Raw genomic sequence first — 8,844 nt, 5'->3', positions numbered from 1 at the left:
TCAGTAGGTAAACTTTACATAGAAAAGGTGTTGCAAAAGATTTTTTATGTTTAGAACAAACATTGAAGCTGGGGTTCAATCCTTGAAGCTGCCAATTTGCTTACTGATGTAGCGGTATAAACAAGAATGAAGATCGAATCACGTTGATTCGGAGAATACCCATGATGAACTTCGAAACTCCTAAATCTCATCCAAAGGTTTAGGGAAAATGAAGAGAAAATTGATAATTATTAAAATTCAAGTCTGTCCATTCAGATTACATAACCAACATATAAATAAAAAGTCTAATACGAAATGGGCCTAAAATGGACCATGAGCCGAACACAAACCAAAAAACAAAAACATAATAAGTGCTGAAAAAACATAAAAAAAGCCCAAAACTTTATTTATGAGGCATTTTTGGGCTTCGGACAGGGGCCAAACCACAGTTGGCGTTTGCCACAATGTGCTCCTCGTCTCAAGCTTCGATTTGACTGGTAATAGGCCTGAAACGGAGCTTCGTGGGCCAAGTTATGCCCGTTTTCGTGGGCCACATTTTATAGCGCGATCTTGGGCCTCCAAATACATAATAGCCCGATCTTCAATACTTGGGCCCACATCACTTACTTCATAAAGCGACTTAATCCAATATTCAAAACATGTTAATAAGCTAAGTTCATATACTTCAACGACCCAATTACAAATTTTGTCCTTTAAAATAAGACGAATTACGGTTCGTGTCCTTTTTTTAGTTTCCATGCAGGCGGTGTATTTTAAACTTTTTTTTCCTACAAGTTTTGTCCTTTACGCTAACTGGGTTAGAAAAAGTCAGTTAAATACCCTCACGTGAGACGCATGTGAGGGTATATTGGTCTTTTCAACGAGGTGGTTCAGATATATTATTGTAAAAAATAAATAATATATATTAAAGATATACTCTCTCTCTCTCTCTCTCTATACTCCTCTCCCTGTCTTCACAGTCCACACCAACACCACCATGATTTTCTGGACAAAGGCTGCTGCATCTCGGGCCATGACTCAGATCCACCACCACCATAATTTTCCGGCGATCCCTGAGCAGATCTGAAACCACAGTTATGTTAGGTGTAACCCTAGATCCAACAGGGTATCCGAGCTTGTTCTTAATGGGTTCGGGTTATCCGGTAATTGGGGGTGTGGATTTCGTGGGTTTACGGCGGCGGGTTTACGGTGGATTTACAAAGACCCATATTCTATATTATGCATTAGTCAACTTAAAATTATTAAATAAAAAAAAGAACTTATAAAACTAAGTTTTCAGTTATATTATTAGATTGTCACGCTAGATACAATCTCCTTACAATTAACACACACTTCAAACAATGGCCTAAACTATATGATCTATTTTAAACTATTTTCCTATACATATGTTTCAAGAACCATAAATACCCTTGTAATCAGCATTAAACATGATAATGTGATGGCTTAGTGGCTAAATAAGTAGGTAAAGCTCAAAAAGCATCTTGTGATTTGGTATGAAATGATACTTCTAAGGCAACAAATGTAAATAAGATTACTGACGCCGACTATCAACAAAGATTATGTTGTTTATTCTTATTTTTATATGTCCATTCACTGATAGATAGTCATTATTATATATTTTGAGTTTCTAATAATAAACTCAGATGGCAAACTAATCTGAACAACCATCAATTGTGGAAATGTAAGAGCATAAACATTACTAAACATATATCATCAACTATTGTCAAAACAAACCTTTGAAAACGTATGTCTTCTAAAATAATCCAATCAAATCAGTTGTTTGATGCAAGTCTTGTATTAAATTAGAACTATCAACATCATTCCTGCATCATTCCTGAAATTTTTATAAGATGTATGTAAATTCAATTTATAATCATCTATGGTACTCAAAATATATAAATTAAGAAAAGCATATAAATTACAACCTGACTTTAGAAGGTTGCCCAAATATTGACTTGCAATTTATCATATCGATGATTTTTTAAACTTATTTCGCGGACTCGGTTTTCTTGGCAAAAGCTCCGGTTCATGATTATGAGATTCCAACTCGTCCACTTTAGTAGTATTTACAGCTGTCCATTTTGCGTTCCCCAAAGCTGAAAGAATGAGGACCATATAATAATCAAACGATAATTGATTCGTCGTTCGACGCATCATCCATAAGTATTCAAACAATATGTAAAAAAGATTAAAAAAAATTATTCAAAAGTAATATATGTTGCATCTAAACCATAACTAAATAAAATGGTAGACGCGCGTCTGCTAAAGAAAGTGGAGGTTCGAGCCCCACCCGCAACAGAATAAATACACAAAACCACCGAAGGAACATGATGACGAAACAATTAGGCTCAGATTTATGAACAATCAAAGAAACATACATGATCCGGCATGGCTGCACGTACACCGGTTGCCATGTGAAAGCAAATTCAAACACACGACCATCTCGGTTGACTTGATAAGACACGTAAAAGTCTTAACTTTGTTAAAATGAAAAGTCATCATCACAGCAGCATGTGAGATTCTATAATTTCCACAACCTTTATTATAATTTAACACGCAACCTCTAGCAAATTAAACACACAACCTTTATCATAATTTCCTGGTGGAAAGATAGGTTAATCATATATCGGTTACCACCACAGAGACAGTCGTTTTTGATGACTAGGACGACACATCAGATTTTAATTTACGGAGTTTGTAATCCGTTAGTCGCGGACCGGTGATTTCAAATTATGTGAAAGTTGGGACCGTTGCCAGCCAAAATGAAAGTTGGGACCGTTGCCAGCCAAAATGAAAGTTGGGACCATCGCCGACGAAAAAAAAATAGTTGGGACTAATAAAAACCAATTTTCCTTATTATTATTATTTGGAACTTTGGTGTCGCAAAGTCCCCATTGTGCCACTTTGCAGCACCTTATAGGTGGTATTATTTTTTTTGTATTTCAAGTTCGTAACGTACATAACAAAAATCGATCGAAAACCTATTTTGATTATGTTTTGTTTTGGTTATGGTATCGTATCGCAAAACCGACCTGATTCGCATAAACTTATCGCGTTTTGATTTAGTTCTTGTAACATAGCAAACGTAACGAAAACCAACCGAATGCTAATTATTTTCCAGTTCCGAGTTTGCATAGATTGACCGCTTCAACTCATGGGATCAATAACGGTTGAGTTTTACCAACGATCGAGTTTTACCGATCTACTTCACCCCTTTGGTCCACCTAATTTTTTTTTGTTTCAATACAATAACACATGTAACTGAAACCGGCCGAATTCATGTCAACGCTTGAGACTAACAACACTTGGGTTTTACTACACCCGAATTTTATCGACCTGTCCCAGCACAGCGCGCCGGGTAAAACACTAGTTATTTATAAACAAGAAAAATATATACAAGTTGATTTTAATAATGATTAGTTTTGTTAATTAGTTTATTCCTAAGCATATAATCAAAATTAAACCATGAAAGTAGTTATAGAAAAAATAATCAAAAAAAAAAACAAATTGTTAGGATCTCAAAACAGTTCAGTTATTTTAAACTGGTGTAATTTAGGATTTGGTTGTTCGATTTCTCTTCTTACCCTTAATTAGCAAAATAAATGAATCGAATGTTTATGTTAATTGATGCATAATTGGTGTAATTTAGGATTTGGTTGTTCGATTTCTCTTCTTACCCTTAATTAGCAAAATAAATGAATCGAATGTTTATGTTAATTGATGCATTTTAATCATTAGTATTATTTTATCTTAAGATAACATGTGATGCATTTGGTAATAATCAACATAACATGACTATCTATATAATAAACTTGGATGCTTTTTCTTACAAGAATAATGCTTTAAAATACTATTACTATTAATATAATACTTTTATTATGATAATCATTAAAACCAATCACGCAAATGTAAACTTACCGCGTTATGATTTAGTTCTACTGTCATAGCAAATGTAATAAAAACCAACTGAATGTTAATTTCTTTTAATTCCGGTGTCGTAACGAATGTGATGGAAACTGATCGAATTCGCATAGACTGACCGCTTCAATGCCTGGGATCGATAACGGTTGGGTTTTATCAACGATCTAGTTTTACCGACAGACTGCACCTCATTGGTCCATCTCAAGATTTTTTTTTGTTTTAGTTCCCGTAGAATAACACACATAACCGTAACAACCAAATTCGTGTCAACTTACTGTCTCAATGCTTGAGACTGACAACTTAGGGTTTACCATAGCCCAAATTTTACGGGCATGCCCTGACGCAACGTGCCAGGTAAAATACTAGTTACTTACAAAATTGCTTAAAACTCCGTTTGCATATAATAACGAGTCATTTTAGTGTAAAAAATTATTTAGTTATGTAACAATGTAATATGTATACATTGAGTTTTTTCCCAATGCGTTGACAAATATTAATTTAGAGTTCAGACCCATTTGCTATCACCTCGTTTGGATTAATTAAATAGCTTGGAGTAGAAATCGATCATAACCTGCTCAGAAAACCGATTATAACCCGAATTAAAACTGATTATAAATCAGTTTTGACAACTGTTAATTAACCCAGATCGTTTTCAATTCAAATTGGTTTTTAAATTTAACCGGTTTATACACCTCTTCTTTGAATAGACTCACAATTAGAGAGAAAAAAAAAATGTCTAACTATCCACATGCAACAATATTAAACAAATATATTTTGCGAAAACCAAAATCAATAATTTAGTGCTACTTGTAGGTACCACTGTAATACAGTTTGCATATTCATTTCCATTGTCCATTTTTCACAATGTCTGATGAAACATTACCGGCCGAAGAAAACCAACCCTTTGTTGTACTTAATGCCGACGGTTCATACACTCGCCTCATATCCTTCTCATGCTCCCATCCCACAGCGGATCCAGATCCCGACACTCCTGCCCTCTCCAAAGATGTAACCATCAACGATATTAACAAAACCGGTTGTCGAATTCATATCCCGAAAGAAACCCTAACAGCGCAGCGAAAGCTCCCTCTCATAGGCAGCTGGAAGGCGGTGCTCCGGTGCATTCACGAGGGGGTGGAGGCTTTGCATTGGATCAAGTCAACCCAGGATCCATGGTTGACCCAGTTTGCTGACTTCTCTAACTGTTACCTAATGGGAAGTAGTGCTGGTGCAAACCTAGTCTACCATGCAGCACTACGTGTATCCCAACACCTTGCTGATCTTGAGCCCTTGAATATTAAGGGTCTGGTTTTGCACAATCTGTTCATTGGAGGAGTGGAAAGGACGGAATCAAAGATCAGACTGGCGTCCACCGGGTTTCTCCTTACGTTATCCTTAAGCGATTCCATGTGGAATTTGGCACTCCCCGTCGGTGCAACTCGTGACCATGAGTATTTCAACTTGATGATGAGTAGGAGTCTAGACAACATGGGCCGAATTAAAGAAGTTGGTTGGCCGGTGATGATGGCCATTCGTTATGGAGATTTGATGATGGATCGTCAGATAGAGTTCACAAAGGCTTTAGAGCTGAAAGGTGTGGAGTGCACATGTTTCTTTAGCGAAGGTGATCACGGGATCGAATACTTTGACAAGTCTAAAGCTATAGAGCTGATACAATATTAAAAAACATGAAATGTTAAACGGTAATGATACCAAATGATCAGTTGCAATATCGGATAAACAAACTGATCATATAATGTTTGTTGTTGATCTTATTTTAATTTGCAAGTAGTGTGTAATTTGTAATGAAGACATAATTCTTTGAGTTGTCTAATAGAACCGTTGTAAAATTGTATTTGTATACTTCTACAAATACAATTTCATATTTCATATTTTGTAACGAAGACATAATTTTTTTTTTCCATCCTATTAAAAGTGTTCATATTTCATTTTTTGTTTATTCTACTATAAATGTTCACTTTCAAAATTTATTAGTTAATTTTTAAGTTTACCTTTAAACACACAACCGGTATAAATAAACAATATTGATGAACCTAATTTTCAATAACATTATTAACATTTAGTAACCAAAAAAGTAATCATTCAATCTACTTTGAATTTTGGGTTTTTCAAACTATAACTTTTAAAGAGGGACGGGGAAAATAATATATTTGAAATTCACATTAAAAAATATGTAATTGTGTTACGTCAATAATATAAGAAATAGTTTTGGGGTTAGCATCAATATAATATAAGACCATGCGTAGTGGTAGGGGGAGAAATGTGTCATGTGACGTCTAGTCAGCAAGAGATGAATTATATTTTAGGAGTGTAATAATATGGGAGAGATTGAAAGGTGAGATGTCACAATTTTAGCAAGTATATAAATAAAAAGCTCATAAAATTGAGGTGGACCCTCAATTTGCTACACAATTTCAATGAGAAATATTTCTCGTTCAACCCATTCTTATTCCACTTCTATTTGGGGTGGGGGTGGGGGGTTCCTCTTCTTGTCCCCATTCTCCACCACTGCGGGTGGTCGTAACCTCATGATATAACCAACTTTTTCCTTTATTAATTTCATTTTCAACTTTTGGTTAATTGCCAAATTTGTGTTGCTAAAAAAATTTGATTTTGACATATTTATATTTTTGATAATTTTTTCTGTTATACTGAGTCTAATGATTTTTTGTTGATAAGGATGTTTAATTTTTGTTGGTCTTGAAGGTTTTGGAACAGTAACATGAGAATCTAATTAATTTGGACAAGTAGTGCTTCTTCTAATCATTCAAAGATGAGTTTCTTGTAGACTTTGTTCCAGGAAGCAATTCTTGTTGCCTTTAACGTCTGAACCTTGTCCTTTGTAAAGGATACACTAGTCTTATTAACTTGCTTTTAATGTTTGTCCCGTGCCCTTCTTGAACTCGTCTGAAACATGCTAGTTTTGAATGGTTTCTTGAACAATATTGCATCTTTTGTAGTTTCTTCGATCCTTTTGTTCTTAATCTTCAACTTATAAAAACTATCAACTTCTTTCAAAATGGCACATTGCTTATCGAGAGTCTTCTTTACTTCTTCATATGAAAGGTTGTCTGGATACGACACAGACACAGAATGATCAGCGGTATCATTTGAAGCCATAGACTAGATGTTTGTCATTTACATGTTGTTCAGAACAGTCAATTATGGCCATTTTCACATCTACTTTAACTTTGATTTATTTTTATTCTAGTGGATTTTGCTTAAAATTAATACTTTCAGGTGTCTCACACAAGGGGTTGAATGAAAATAGGTATTCCTCCATCTAAGATGGAGGATCTGGTTTACACGTCACTAAATTTTCCAACATGGCATTATACATCATCACTGAGAGTAAATGGCAGTCATATGAGATTCAATCATGTTTCTATTAATTAAATAATTATAATCTATTTATTCTAATAAAAACTAACGTTTTTGTCACTTATCAATTTCATAGATCTTTTCATCTTTTTTTAACCAATTTTAATATATGCTCTTTATCTTTAAGTCATTTCAATTTATAAATTCAAGTTTATTTTTATTAAATGTAAATATTAACTGATTCATTCATTAACATTAATGGTGAAATAAGGAAATATCGAAATTGAAGTTGCGGGTCTGTTAGAATAAAATTTGAGAGTCACAAGTAATTGTAACTTTAAAAAAATAAAGACGCATAATTTGGATCTGTATGGTAAGCTACAAATTGTTTTTAAGATGCGATTTGAGCAACAGTGCATAATTTTTTTTATATAAGATTGGTTTCAAATTTGGATTTAAAATCTTCTCATATGCATTTGAACTCAGGAAATGTGTATTTTCTTAATTTGCTACAAGCATATTGTATACATATTTCAAACATGGAGACTACCTGTTATATATATATATATATATATATATATATATATATATATATATATAGGATGAGTATCATTACAGAACTGTTAAATTATTTAAAAACTTGAAGGAACCCTTAAAAACTAACGTTTTTTATAAAAATTTTTGTATGTTAATGTTCTTTGAGAGTAGTTTTATCATTTTTTATATCTATATCTACGATTACAATTTTGAAAATTAGTTTTTATACATATCTATGTTTTGTTTTACACCTATGTAAATTTGTTAGTACATAAATTTTACATATATGTGTACTTGTGTTAAATATATTTAATAAATTTTTTTATATAGAATTTGATAAAACTACTCTTAAATAATCTGAATATATAAAAAAAAATTTAAAAATATTTTGGTTGTTAAGGGTTCCTAAGAGTTCTTATAGCGATTTACTATATGAATTATCTGCCATCTATTTATATGTCTTATTTGTGTAGTATAAAGGATTTTAGTAATAAGAAGATCAATATTTAGTTTTCAATATTTTTTATCATAACTTAGACTAAAATGTTTTAGAAACATATATTTTATGAGTTGATTTATATTTTTTTATACATTTAAATATATTAAGTTTAATATACCTTATAAGATGAATTACTTAATTAATAGAATTTAATATTTTAAATCGAAAAAATTGTTTCAATCTCATTCTATTAATTTCATTTTTCAAAAATCATTTAAGATATTGAAACGTAGAATATCGTTTTCATCAGTTATTTACATAATTCCAATATTATATTAACTTATTAAATTTATTTTTATACAAATACAACGAATTTAGGTTATGTTAGTGTTACATGTTGGTTAGTGCATAATTAAAGTGTTTATTATGGTTTATATTCAAAATAATAAACAATAAACATTCTATTCATAGCATGTGGAATGAGAACAATCGTCTTTGACTAAATCCTAATAACGCGAGCGGCTAAGGCTTAGCCTTTGATACCTAAAAATATATATGATTTTAAACTAAATGTTTACTCGAGTTGACCCGAAATCTAGAATTCG

At 32.6% G+C, this 8,844-nt stretch overlaps 1 pseudogene; it reads left to right on the top strand.

Annotated features, from left to right (window-relative positions):
- Positions 1-4,785: 4,785 nt before the first annotated feature.
- LOC143590134 (carboxylesterase 1 pseudogene) lies at positions 4,786-5,604 on the top strand (annotated as a pseudogene).
- Positions 5,605-8,844: the final 3,240 nt, after the last annotated feature.

Source organism: Bidens hawaiensis, unplaced genomic scaffold, assembly GCF_021521415.1.
Source record: "Bidens hawaiensis isolate Kalapana, Puna unplaced genomic scaffold, B.hawaiensis_p1.1 tig00038176_1, whole genome shotgun sequence".
In the NCBI taxonomy this organism is placed as follows: Eukaryota; Viridiplantae; Streptophyta; class Magnoliopsida; order Asterales; family Asteraceae; genus Bidens; species Bidens hawaiensis.
This window is presented reverse-complemented; position numbering and strand designations above follow the sequence as displayed.